Here is a 14,308-nt window from a genome sequence, read left to right on the forward strand (position 1 = left end):
ATTCAAGATCTTCACTGTGGGCCAATTAAATGTGAACAGACAGAGGAAATGAGAAACATACCACAAAAGAGGCAAAGAGAACTGAGCAAGAGGGGTTTGAAAAGAGATTGGAAGATGTGATGTCCCGAAGCTCAAGAGAAGAAAATGGCCAGGAAGGGCACAGCCCATTGTGTCCAATGATGTGAAGAATTCGTGTTAATAAGGTTTCAGAACTGTCACTCATCTAGTCACATGGGAGCAAAGCCTGACTGGAACAGATGTAAGTCAGGAGAGGAATTACAGCCAATGAGAAAAACACATCATTTTGAGAGCTCTACTGCAAAGAAAGCAGGGACTAGGCCGGGCGGTGGTGGCGCACGCCTTTAATCCCAGCACTCGGGAGGCAGAGCCAGGCGGATCTCTGTGAGTTCGAGGCCAGCCTGGGCTACCAAGTGAGTTCCAGGAAAGGCGCAAAGCTACACAGAGAAACCCTGTCTTGAAAAACCAAAAAAAAAAAAAAAAAAAAAAAAAAGAAAGCAGGGACATGATGGTATACTCAAGGAAATGACGAAGAATGAGATCCAAGGCCCTAGCAATGGAGTGTCTTCTGCCCAGGGAGTCCATCTACAGTGGTAGGAGGAAAGGGTAAGGATCGGGACACCAAGCAGGTGTGTAGGTCGACGCTGAGAGTCAAATTGAGGAAGTTCACTGTGAGGACTACTTCTTCTCCAAGGCGGTCAGCTGAGATGGCCAGTGAGAAAGAAGGTGTGGGGGAGTCTAAAGAGAAAATGGATGTTTAATATTCGTGTAGTGGAATGAGTGGTCCCATAACTGCCAGACATCACGAAAGGCCCACTTGAGGTTAGGATTGTGAGTTGAAGTTAGATGGGCTACGAAGAACATGTGCTTTCCTTTAGCCAAGGTTAGCTATGTGGGCGCAAGTATGGAGGGGGCACAGGATTTATGAAAGACAGAGTTTTGTTGCACAAATATAAGTAAGCTAAATAAATGAATGAGAAGTACTCAGGAACCCTTGGGAAACAACACTGAGAGGCAGTGAATACTGCAGGCTATTTGGCATTCAAAGCTGAGCTCTTATTTGATGTGTGTGTGTGTGTGTGTGTGTGTGTGTGTGTGTGTGTGTGTGTGTACACATGGTGCATGAGCACATAAAGGAGCACAATGCATGTGTGGAGGTCAGAGGACAAATTTTGAAAGTTTGTTCTTTACCTTCCACTGTGTGGAGGCAGGGTCTCTCTTGTCATTTCTGGGGCCATGCTGCATACCCCAGGCTAGCTCATGCATGAGCTCCCAGCTGATTCTCCTGTCTCCACAGTAGGAGCGCTGGGATCATGGATGCGTACCACTGCGTCCAGCTCTTTACATGGGCTCCAGGCACTGAACTTGTCAGGCAGGCATATGTGGCAAGAACGTTCCCCCACTGAGCTATCTTCTGGCCCAAAGCTAGGCTGTTTAGACAAAGAGGGAAAATGATCTGAACTGCAAGGGTGTGTGAAGAAGGTACCCCCCGCCCCCACCCCCGCCGCCGCCGCCGCCGCCGCCGCCGCCGCCCCTCAAGAGGATGTGGAAGAAAAGTTACTCCTTGAGAAGATGCAGAGGAAAGCCATACTCAATGAAAGCAGAAGGGGAAAGGGTGGTCCTGTGGTCATGAAACTGTCCCATCCTCTGTAGCATGCTTTGAAAACCAAATCCCGTGGCCCTGCCACTTAACTCCCTACATTTCCGATGACGAGGAGCTGTGAACCTTTCTGGATGATGAGTATTGAGGGCTACAGGGGTTGTTCTTACTGATAGCGGCACCCTGGAAGGACCTGAGGGGCATGCTAAGGTGTTCGAGATGTGTTGGAACTAAGAAGGAGAAGGCACTGTGTGTGTGTGTGTGTGTGTGTGTGTGTGTGTGTGTTTAATCTTTAGACAGTGTGTAACTCGTGTACTAAAAGTAGCATCAAATTTGCTCTCTATTTTGTGTTTGGCCTCAGATGAGCATGGCTTTTTGGAAGTTGAAATATATCTAAATGCTCTCTGGGGAAAATTTTGGACAGATTTCCAGGACCTCTGGAGCCACAGAATGTCCTGAACTTTTAGCCTCCAGCCTGCCATTCAGTTACCCACCTTTGCAATCAGCATTCCTTGTCCATTTGATTCTAAAGCCAGAGTTGAATTGAAGAGCTTTCCAGGTCTCCTAACAAACAATAAACTTCTAAGCTTCCTCTCTCTAGTTTTACATGACAAAGTAGTACCCAAAGCCTTGCAGGACCACAGTTCTCTGCATGAGTTAGGCACTTCCCAGGTGCTGGGTTCACATCCTAACACAGAGTATGCTGCCTGTGTCTCCTTAAGAGAAAACAGGGGCACTGGCTCCATAATTCTCTCTGACACAAAGCTAATAGGTGGCAGAGCAAATATTCGTACTCATGTAGCCTGATTCCAGAGTCCACAGTCTCATTGATACTTATACCACTTCTAAATCTGGTTCTCTCTAAGTTAAATAAGATTAAGTGTTATTCAAATAGCACAGGCAGGAGGCATGTTTCATATGTGAAACATCACTGACCAGAAGACTTCATCGCTGGGACATTTGCTCCTGACCAGGCCTGGGGCCTCAAGAGCAAAACTCTGCAGGCAGTGGGTTGTAGAAGGATGGCCGCTTGCTTTTGGCTACCACTGGCCTGGCCAGCAGGGGTCTCAGTAGTTGTTTTCTGTGGCCAGTAGCAAAAGTTTCATAGTCCACAGTAGCATGTATGTAGTGGCAGCCGTAGATCCCTTGTGTGCTTCCTCCCGGCACGTGTACGTACTGCCGATGAAAACACACCCCGAGGTATGTTTCACGACCACTCAATGATGAGAGTGAGGCGCCTGAATTGTTCCAGAAAGCATCGAGCAAAGATGAAACTCTAGAAGGATAGGTGTGGTGAATACTTTTTCTTTCACTTTCTATTCTGCCTTTTCCGCTTCTTCTTTAGACCCCATCCCATCAGCCTCTTCCTTGGATGTGCTGGTCCTCCCTCTAAACCCCTCTCCAAGCCAGGCATGGCTATGCTGTAGTCCAGGCACACCAGCTCCTTGCAAACACTCTTCACCACCTCAACTCTGTGGTCTTCATCATTTCTCTGATTCTTTCTATCTTCCAAAGTCAGTCATGAAAACTCTTCCGGACACTTTAACAGACTCGGGAGTCCCTCCCTCCTCTCTTCCATCACACATTGGGTGTGTCCCCATAGACTTCGAGGTCGTACATTTTTTTTTTTCATCTTATCACTAGAGACTAAGCCAAGGCCAACAGGGCGATACCCCCAGCACTGTACTGCTCTCGTAACTTTGCTCAGAGCAGAGGCCCTGCTTTGCCCTTATTCACATCAAGACCTGCACAAATCGGCTGTCAATCCTAGGTTTGCAAGAACATTAAGTTCTTGTATTTTCTCATCTTGGTTTGAACTTGTATTTCTCTGTTTCTAGGGTTATGCCAAGGTTCTTGAATCCTTCATAAGCCTAAGAGGTCTTGTCCTTGGATGTTTTCCACATGGAGAGCCAGGGTCACATCTGGGCTCTCTCAATCTGCAAGTCATTGGCCTGTTGGCTCCAAGATGTCTCTGCCATCCTTGGAACTTAAAAATAATGCAAGGCTATGCATTCATTGTGAGAGAATCCATTTCTTTCTGGAGTGCTGACACTGGCCTTGGGGTATGTAGGGACCGATGTGGGAGTAGTGATCTAGACTCCTCTTGCTGTGATGGTCTGGAGGACTCTCTGCTGGGGAAGATACATTCTCTGCCTCCAGTGACCTCCAGCCATGATACAGTTTCCACATGCCCAGGCATCCTTCTTGTCCTTTCACAGCAGACATGGAAGCCCCTTAGCTTCAGAATCTAATTGTTAGCAACTGAGAAGTTCCTTTTGCTTCTGCTTGATTCTTCAATTTGCCCAGAAATTAAAAGGAAATGTTCATAGTCCATCTTTTGGGAACAACAAAGAAGTAGATCAAAAAACAAATCAATCAGTTTCCATATTTTAAAAAGTCATATCCAATTGCTCGTCTTTTTGACTGGAGTTTTCTTTCCCATTATTTGCATATCTTACTCCAGTTTATCCTTTAGAATTCTGCTCAGATGACACTTCAGATAGAAATTTGCTCTTATGCATTGATTACGGTGACGTCCCAGCACCTTCTGTACAGTTCAGATCCTCACTGTTCTCTCTGGGCCCATGCTTAGCTCCTATCACGTGGTCCATAAATGCATGCTAACTTGAACCTGATAAAGACAAGGGGGTGGGTGAGCAAGAACTGCCTGCTGGCTGGTGGCTGTTTGGGAACAGGGAAGACATGCTTGAATGAGAGGCACCAAGAGAAGCACATGACCGTGGGACACTATAGCTCTCAAAACACAATATTCCTGTTGCGGGAGATTTGTTTGTACTGTCGCTCTGAGACTGCCAATGGAGTTAAACCTTGATTCAGAGGGTGGAGTCCACGTTCAGCTGGCCAGAATAAACCATAGAGTTTTCTGCTGGACCTAGATGAGGATAGAGAGACATAGAAAGAAATAATAAGGGCCTTGGAAAGAGTCTCAGGCTTTTTCAATCTGAATAGGTGGAGGAGAGGGTCAGCTGATCGTGTCTGTTGCTCTGTGGATCTGTCAGGTTTATGCCCCTAATATCTGACTCCCGAGCTTTATTTATTAATAAACCAATAAAAAACACCCACTATATATACCATTGTTGAGGGAAAACAACAAGGAGAGAGGGAGAGAGAGAAAAGGATGGAGGGAGGGGAGGAGGGAGAAAGATTGGATAGGAGGAGTGTTTCCAGCCCCTTTGCCGGAGCCCACCAGGCTTCAGGCCTAACAGGCATGGGAAGAACAGTGGACTGTCTACAAGTAACCAGCAGGTGGCAGCATTCACACATGGATGAGGGACTCCCTACACGTGGACAAACCCAAAAGTGAATTTTCTGTGCCCTCGGAAAGAGGACTGTGATTTGAGCACCAGCCTGAGCATGTGATTGGAGACACAGACAAAGCTAGGGTGCCTGCTACTCTGCTTACAGTACGTGTCCGTAACCATTTATGCTTCCAATTCTTCCTTATTCCAAGCTTAGGGGTCTTGAATTGGAGGAAAAAGAAACTAAACCTTAGCCTCGAACCAGTGACTTGGGACCTCCTGGAAACCCCCAGATGATCCTGAGGGAGGCAGCCGAACTGCTCTGTGAGACTGACACGCAAAGGTCTTGCCTTGCAATCCCAGAGTTGAGTACGTCCATTAGGAAAACGGACAGAGGCCACACCGTGCACTCTTGGCCTCCCCCAAGTCTCCTCTGGGCGATTGAGCAGGGAGGTGTCTTTACCTCCTAAAGCCTGCAGCAGAGCTGCTGCCTGGAAAGCCAGAGCCTTCTGGAGTGCAGCCACCTTCCCACAGTAGCCTCCCTCTCCTCTCATTCTTCCTTCGGCTTTACTGGGTAGCCACCCTAACACGGTTCATGCCGCCACCGCACGCCAGTTACTGTTCACCCTAGTCTATAATAAATATGAAGAAGAAACCCATGCTGAGGGGTGATATTTTCCAGTCAGCTGCCTCCTGTCTGGCAGGCAATGTTTTCAAAAGTTGCTTGTGAAACCAAGGCCCATGCTGAGTATCTCAGGGTTCACTGGGGCACAAGCTGACAAGGCTACCCATTCATGGAAAACCTTGGTCTGGAGTGACTGCCTCTGGTCTTTACAAAAGCTGCTCCTATTGCTACTGCTTCCTGTGCCTTGTCAAGTCTTTACCACAGTGTTGGGCAGTAAAACCCAGAGGAAGGAGGCATGGACGCCATGACAGAAACTTAGAAGAGCTGGCCAGATTGGGCCCTGCAGGAGCCCACTCTCAGTGGCTCCCTGCACAAGCATCGATCCCTACCTCCATGCCTCTGTTCACTCTGCCAAGAAGTATTTCCTTCACTGAGACTCTTCCCACCCACCATCCAGATCTTACATTTCCAGGACATCATTTCCCAGATGCCTCCTGGGGTCTTCAATTTCCCTCCCATATCAGTGGGGGTATTCTGTCTTCCAGCTCCTGAGCCTTTGTTTTGAATCTGTGTGTAAACACCTTCTCTACACATAAGCCTCTTCTCAGCTGCACTAGAAGCAACTCCCAAGGACAGAGATAAATCTGTTAAAATGTGTTAAATCCCCTGCCTCTGCCTCTGGTGGCTTGTGGGAGCATGATGGGGCTGGCACAGAGTAAGAAATGGGAAAAGTGCTAACTACTGTGAAGGTGTGCCGGAAGGGAGCACACCACCTCACGGTGGTGAGGTAGCAGTGAAGGCTTCATCTTAGAGGAGGAAGGAGTTGATCTGAGCCTTGAAGAGCGGACTGCATGATGAGGTGAAGGGTCACCAGTGTGTGTAATCCTTTCTGAAGTGATGCTTGTCTTGAATTCCACAGTGGGATAACAGTGGTCCATGGGTGGGGTAGGCCAGCCAGCATCCCTAATCTTGTTGATGCCCCAGGTTAACCCCCAGGTTGGGGCACACAGGGGCAGCAGGATCTAGGTTTCTGTTCCAGGTCCATTTCACACCAAAGAAGGACATAGGACCTCCAACCCAGTGTGCCTTGGATAAAGTTGTTATACGGATGATGCCTGGTGGCCATACAGCAAAGCGGTACCCCAGTACTAGGGAGAGGAGTAGTGAGCAGTAGCATCCCTGGGACCGGAGCCCAGGACACTGTACTTTAGTGAACCTTCTTCCCTCTTCTCTTGCCCTTAAAGTAGATTATTGGCAGACTCTGGATTTTAACAACCTGCTCCTTTTCTTTCAAAAGTCTCGGGTCTTTGTTCAGTGGAGGCCGAGACATTTGGAGAAGTCAGCAAGTAGGATGGAGAAAGGGACGACAGGGTGAGTAAACCTTGTCCCCTTCCTGTGCTGCACCCTGAATACTGTGCTCCCACACGTCTTTCTGAGTTTATAAAAGACAAGGAAGGTTCAACCAGGAATTCCCCGCACAGCCACCCCAGCCCTAGCCCCACAGCAGGTATGGGTAATGTGGACAAAGTATGTTGTTGCAAGCTCGCAACTTGTTCAGCACTGGGCCCTTCAGTTGTCTGGTCTTGCCCCCCCCCACCCCCCATCATCTGGAGAAAACAGCCACTCAAGGGCAGAGTGTGTGTTTCTTTCCACACTATGTGATGACGCCCTCTCCAAAAGCAAACGAACAGAAACATATCTCCCCGCTCTCCGTTTCTTCCTCCTTCAGCGCCTCTCTGTGGCCTTTATCAGGCCACATTGCTAAACTCGGAAAAACAGAAAAGTCGTAACCTTGTGGGAGCAGGCTCCTTCCTCCCAGTGGGGTACAACCTGGGCATCTGGGATAACCATTGCTTAGAGCCCAGGCTGGCTGGCCATCAGCCAGCACCCTTCTTCTCTGCTCTAGGCCTTCCACCGACTCCCGTGAGTCACCCAGGTAACCAGAACAACATCAGTGAAAACAAACAGCTTGTCACAGCAGGTGGAGGTGCCAGCCCAAGGCATAGTTATGACAGCAGTTGACATCCCACAAAGTGGGGCCTGTCCCTGAGACAGGAGGAGGATGCCACAGCAGTGGCCCTGGGAGTGGCAGCAGGAAGCCCGGAGAAGAGCCCGATTTGCCATCTCTGACATCAGCACCTTCCAAAACCCTTTTCACAAAGAGGAACAGGAAGGGCAGAGTGGTACCAGGTGAATTCCCACAAAAGAGTTGCACCACAGGCCCCAGATCTTTCCTCTGGCCTCATCCCACATTCATGTCCCAGGCTCATCCCTCTCCTAACTCTGAACCCACATGGCTGAGCTGGTCTCCTGAGGGAGCACCTTTGGGCACGGTTCCGTCCTGCCTGCCTTGGACTCTTACGTTCCTAGCTCTTCCAATCTTATGTTCCTAGCCCCCACTGAGTGGTGTGGTGCTTGCTACCTACCTGGTAAGCATTCTGTGGACATCTTCTGGCTGAAAAAAAGAGGAATGCTTAGATTCCAAACAGCATCCCCAGGGTGTGGAAAGCACAGGATGGCTGCTGCCTTGGAGGGCTATCTGGGTGCTTGTGCAGCCCTGGGGTAGAGGAGACACTGTGGACACAAGCTCTGAGCCAGGACCTTAAGGTGAACCGCAAACTCCTTGCTTAGAGTGCTTCCTACTTGCAGGCAGGGTGAACCACGTTGTTGACATCTGCATGTGTATTTGGATACCAGCATACACAAACACACACACACACACACACACACACACACACACATACACGCAGCATGTGCTTCCCCAACAGCAACTCTGGGTCTTCCTTAGCTTTGAACACTTTATCACAGCGCCTGGCCCATTCCAGGTACCCAGTGGGTGCGTGTTCAAGTATGTGTCCTTCCTCTGTGTCTGCTTCCAGGAGCCCTTGCTATCTATCCATCTTCTGCTGTAACTTGGCTGCTTGAGCAGTGTGCTGCTCAGGCCTTTCTCTATAGGAGCCCTAACTAAGGAAGACACTCTTCCTAAGTCCTAAGCGCAGGAGCCCTAAGAACGTGTTCTCTTCCTCCCAACATCTCCTCCAGAGTCTGAGTGTCGTTCCCTGAGCCCTTGTAGCATACAAGATTCTGTACACAGAGACGTGTGTCAGATGTACTGATGGACTGTGTGTTAATAAATGGCTTGGAAAAAATATCAAGGAAAAGCATTACCTTGAGTTGGCTTCTTGTATTCAACTCACACACAATGACTATCACACACACACACACACACACACACACACACCACCTTTCCTTCACTATCCCACCAAGCTGCATAACAGGATCAGCACCATCCTAGGCAACTGGTGAGATTAATACCATGTTCCCTCCCAGAAGCCCAGATCCCCTTAGGGAAGCCACTGGCTCTGCAGACATTGGTTTTCTGAAGCTTCATGTTGCTCCTGGTGGTAAATGCATCCTACAACTGGCGTCCTGGTCCCAGCTGACTCAGGAGCAGACTGCTGTAAAGAACCAGGATATCTCCCCAGACAGCCACAGGGGCTAACAATTCCTTCCTTGCTATGGTTAGGATGAGATTTCTTGTGTGGGGAAGGTTTGATCCCTGCAGTGGCAGAACTGAGATCTAGTAGAACCATCACAAGATGAGACTTAGTGGGAAGAACTTAGGTCATGAGAGGTGTGCCCTGAGAAGGGATTACAGAATTTCTATGAAATCATTCCCAAGAAAGGAGTGTTAGAGAAGGAGTAAGCCTGACCCAGACAGCTCTCCTTGGCTTGCTCTATCAAGAAGTACTCCTTTGCTCTAGAACACACTCTGGCCACTGCCATCCATCCTTGTGTGATTTGACACAGCCAAGATGGCCCTCACCAGAGCTGAACAGCACTATGACCTCAGATCTTCAAAACTATGAGCCTAAGCTTCCTAAGTAGTCTGCTTCGGCTGTTTCATTGTGGTAACAAAAACTAATGCACACTTGATCTACTTCTGAGTATCTGCTTAAATGAGTGCTGGGTGATATGGCTGAAACCTCATAGACCTGTCCCAAACATACTCAAGAAAGATACAGGCCCTCACTTGAGCCCTCATCAGCCATACATGGAGCATCTTATAGTACAGATAAACCTGGAAGACAGGCCTGTGGAGCATCAGCCATGCCCAGGGAATGGGGACCCTAAAAACTGTGATGGCTCATTGTACAGCTCAACTCTATACCTCAAATGAATGAGAATCCGTGAAAAACTCCACACAGGGTACCAAAGACTCCATGTCCCATCTCATCAGGCCGGATCAGTGCATATTGTGGAATCCCTTAGCCTCGGCTGTGTTGTAAGCACACGTTCAATTATTGCAGAAGGAAAGGGAGAAGAGAGGGAGGGAGGGGGAAAGAGCTTATCAGTTCCAATTTGAGCATCTAAACGTGGGCTCTGGGGAAGGCAGGGGGTAGGGAGGCAGCCTGTGGGCAGAGAACAGCCATGCAGGTATGGTAACTCAAGAACGCAGCCTGGCCATTTGAAGCAGACTTTGCCTTACCTTCTGAAAAATTGGCTTGACCTGAGTATCCAGAGTAGGACATGGACGAGGCAGCTTTGCCTGGGAGACTGTGTCCCCTAGTCAAGGGAATGGTCTTGCTTAAGGCTACTCTGTAATGGGGGGGGATAATAATAATGGGGGGAGTATAATGACTACCATCAACATTTACACTCCAGATGAGCATCGGTGCGGTATAGCTTCCCCAGGCCAGAGCCCCTGCCTGTGCCTCAATGTTTCGTTCACCTAGAATTGAATTCTGGGTCAGGTTCACACTCGAGTAACTCACTTAAATGCTGGGAGCATGGAGAGATCTTCTAGGTTGGGACACATGATCACACTATAACAGTATTTTGCTGGTTTTGTCTTTTTTTCTCCTAAGTGCAGGGATGAAGTCCAGATTGCTGAAATGACTTGCCGAAGACCACAAAAGTAACAGAGACATAGGTCTTTTGATGCCTAATTCAGAGTTTTGGCATCACACAAAAGCTGCCTCTTTTGAAACTCCAAATAGTGTCCTTTATCTGGTCTGAAGCCTGGCATGGAGCCAAGGCAGGAGGGGGACCCAGGAGTAGTCAGACTCACTGTATCAGGCCCAGTGCCTGTGTTCCTCCAGGTACACTCCTCGGGAGTATGACTGGGCCGTTAGTCCAAGGGCTTACTCCGTGATTGAGAACATGGAATCAGAAGTCAGTTGGGTTTAAAACCTACACACTGCTGGGCGGTGGTGGCGCACGCCTTTAATCCCAGCACTGGGGAGGCAGAGCCAGGCGGATCTCTGTGAGTTCGAGTCCAGCCTGGGCTACCAAGTGAGTTCCAGGAAAAGGTGCAAAGCTACACAGAGAAACCCTGTCTCGGGGGAAAAAAAAAAAACAAAAAAAAACCTACACACTGCATGAACTACCTGTGACATGAGCCTGAGAGAGACGTAAAACCTCTGACTTTCAGTTCCCTATCTATAAAATGTCACTGGAAAAGGCGGCCACTTCATGTTCCGTTGAGTCAGGTGAATCAGCGTAAAGCACTCAGGATGGTGGTTGGCACAGTCAACGCTGTGTTTAGTTTATGTTGTTAATGCTGGTTGTTCTCTGTTTACGTGGTCACCTTATTCTGATGTTAGAAGGTTTTAAAGCATAGGAAGAGGAGGAGGGAGGAAAGGAGGGCTTGACCTGAGGAGCTGAAGGGAAGAGGGGAAGAGGAGGGAGGGAGCGAAGGAAGCAGCAGAGGAAAGGGGGAAGGGGGAGGAGGAGAAAGAGGGAGAAGGGGAGAGTCAATTATTTATGAAGAGCCGGCAAGCCATAGGCATTTGTGGAAGGCTCTAGCCCCCCAGCCACATGCTACTGCACCCATGAAGCCAAGCCAGGCATTTGAACTGGGCTTTCTTAGAAACAGTTGCTATGGCTGAGGAGTGCAGACAGCCTGGTTCCTCTCTCCCACAAGGCTCTGCTCTTATCCACCCTTCTGTCCCGGGAACACACAGGGCCCAGTGCAGCATAAACACAACACAAAGCGCAGGAGAAGCCACTCTGTGGACAGGCAGCCAGCAGCTCAATGCTGTCTCAGATGCAAGGTAGATAAACACTTGCTTCTTGGCCTGGCTCTGAGGGTCTAACAGAAAGTTTTCATACCTAGAGCTCACAGGAGGCTTCCAAATGGGGAGAACCTCGATGCTGGTCCACTAAGGTGGCCTTCTTACTCTCCTGTTCTCCTCACAGGATCCAATCAGCTCTTTCCCAGCCAGGATCCCCAGAGAGGTGCTGGTATTATTGTTTGTTTGTTTGTTCTATTTTCTTTGTCCTCCAGAGGTGAAGTGTATGAGGAAGGAAACTCAAGTGGACCTTGTTGTGGTGGAGAATTGTTTTTGATGTGGAAACAGAGGGGCTGGGAGGATGTGAATATGTCCCTTGTGTGTATGCAACATCCTCTCTAGAGAGAGGACTGCAATAGGCTTATGGAAGAAGCATTGTAAGATTCCTATTAGTTAGGTGCCTCCGCTATTGTAAGATGCAAATCCTCGATCCTCAGTGACTTAGTACAATAGATGTTTACTTCTTTGTCTTGCAAAATGCAGCCTGGGAATGTTCCCAGGCCCTCAAGCTGGCACACTGGCTGAGGTAGGTGTTCTTCAACAAGCAGCTTCCAGACTCAGTGGGAGTCTAGACACCCAGCCTCAGATAGAGATGAGCAGGCACAGAGAGTCAGCAAGTCGGTCTTGAGAATGGTGTGCATTGCTTATCACTTTGGTCCACGTTCCACTGGCCGGGACTCAACCATGAGGCTCCTCTGCCCTCAGAGGGTCTGGATAGTCTAGCTTCTGTTGGAGCATTCTTCCCAGAAACGGCACAACGTGGGCAGGAAGCATGACTATGGTAGCCTCAGCCAAATAGGAAAGCCAGCTCCCAATAAGAGACTTTGTGGATTGAGGTTCACTAACAGGATCTCAGCTGTTCCTGAAGTGGAGGAATAGAGGGAAACAAGCTACCCAGGACATGCTCAGCTGAGCCTCATGACAGACAGCACCAGGACACAAGACAAACAAAGAGTGGCTACTGACCAACAGCCAGCATAAAAACATGGAAGACTGGCATGGACCTGAAAGGGTGACATGGGGGGGGGGCACTGAACCAGGGTGCCTGAAAGATGCTGGTGTAGGAGTCCTTTTAAAGCTTTGTTTGAGTAGAACAAGTAAAATTTAGGTCTGCCCCCAGGACTAGATGGTGAGATGTTAGTAAGTGACAGGAAAAACGATCCTTCAATTTTTATTTGTCGAAAAAAGCAGGAGCATGACAGGATAAATCCCCAAAGGACAAGCGATGTGCAAGCCGTCAGAGAAATATCACAGCAATCAGAAGGCATGGACATGAGTGGATACATTTTCTTTTTCAAAATAAAACAGGTGAAATATCTTAATGTTGTCAACGGCATGCAAAACCTGTGGCTGCATGATTATTTGACATGTGTGCTGCACACCTGTTATATGATGAATTCTATACTGGGCCCAGGAATGCATCAGTAAACAGAGTAACAGTAGTCCATGCCTTCTTCAGAGTGATAGGTATACCAGGGAGACATGAGTGCTCTTGACAGATAGATGATAGATAGATAGATAGATAGATAGATAGATAGATAGATAGATAGATAGATGATAGATAGATAATAGATAGATAGATAGATAGATAGATAGATAGATAGATAGATAGATAGATAGATAAACTTTCTAAGTCAACTTTAATAAATTGGTTGCTATAGACATGGTATGGTAAAGAAATGGGCCTGAGGATACACAGTGTTAGAGAAGAAGGACTTTGATTTTAAAGATAGGAGCCAGGTAAAGTTTTATGACAGAAGAACTTCTTAAGCCACGTGATTCCTAAGCAGAAGAGCCCAAGAAGGAATTGTGGCCAGTGTGTTCCCAGAACATGGAGGGCATTATGCCTAGTGTGGCAGGATGGGGAGAGTGTTGTGGGGTGTTTGTATACTATGTGAAGATATATGTGACTGGTTTAATAAAGAGCTGAAATGGCCAATAGCTAGGCAGATGCATCACAAGTTCAAGGCCAGCCTGGGTTACACATTTTGCAAGGTATAGTGCTGCACACCTTTAATCACAACATTTAGGAGGCAAAGGCAGGAGAATCTCTGAGTTTGAGGACGACTTGGTACACATAGAGAGTTCCAAGCCACCCTCTCTCAAAGAGAGACAGACACACAGACGCGCGCATGCACACACACACACACACACACACACACACACACACACACACACAGATGGAAATAAGTCAGGATTAATTAAAGTCATCGTTAATAGCTTCCCACTTCTGCATGGAGCCTCTCCAGGCAGTGTCCCATATCACTCTCGGGTGGTTCTCCGTGTGTCTAAATAGGATCACAGCACTGGCTTATTTAGAGTCTTCACGGCTCTCCCCCCACTGCCTAAGGAATAAAACCCAAGATTCTAACTGTCTTCTCCAGCTGCCTTCCCCTGGAGCTCTCTGCTCTAGCTACCCAGGTCTCTAAGCTTAGCCGACGTTAACTCTCACCAGGATTTTAGTGCCCTCTAAACAGCTCTGAAACTATCCATTTTCTCCTGTACCGTTCTTGTTTGTTAGTTTGTTTTCAATACATGTTGCTGGGTGTTTCTTCTTCTTCTTCTTCTTCTTCTTCTTCTTCTTCTTCTTCTTCTTCTTCTTCTTCTTCTTCTCCTCCTCCTCCTCCTCCTCCTCCTCCTCCTCCTCCTCCTCCTCCTCCTTCTCCTCCTCCTCCTCCTCCTTCTTATTCTTATTCTTCTTCCCCCTCCTCCTCCCCTCCTCCTCCCCCCT

General features: G+C 48.3%; 1 long non-coding RNA gene across 2 annotated transcripts in view; it reads right to left on the bottom strand.

Annotated features, from left to right (window-relative positions):
• Positions 1-3,778: 3,778 nt before the first annotated feature.
• Positions 3,779-14,308, bottom strand: part of LOC131925221 (uncharacterized) — a 148,494-nt gene continuing 137,964 nt past the window's right edge. The window contains exons 5-6 of one of the 2 annotated variants that reach the window (XR_009383178.1): positions 7,930-7,958; positions 3,779-4,511 (exon numbers count right to left, since the gene is read on the bottom strand). This is a non-coding gene — a long non-coding RNA (uncharacterized LOC131925221). The remainder of the gene's footprint in view (positions 4,512-7,929; positions 7,959-14,308) is intronic. The other variant, XR_009383180.1, reaches the window with a different exon arrangement.

The sequence above is a fragment of the Peromyscus eremicus genome, chromosome 15 (assembly GCF_949786415.1).
Source record: "Peromyscus eremicus chromosome 15, PerEre_H2_v1, whole genome shotgun sequence".
NCBI classification, from domain to species: Eukaryota; Metazoa; Chordata; class Mammalia; order Rodentia; family Cricetidae; genus Peromyscus; species Peromyscus eremicus.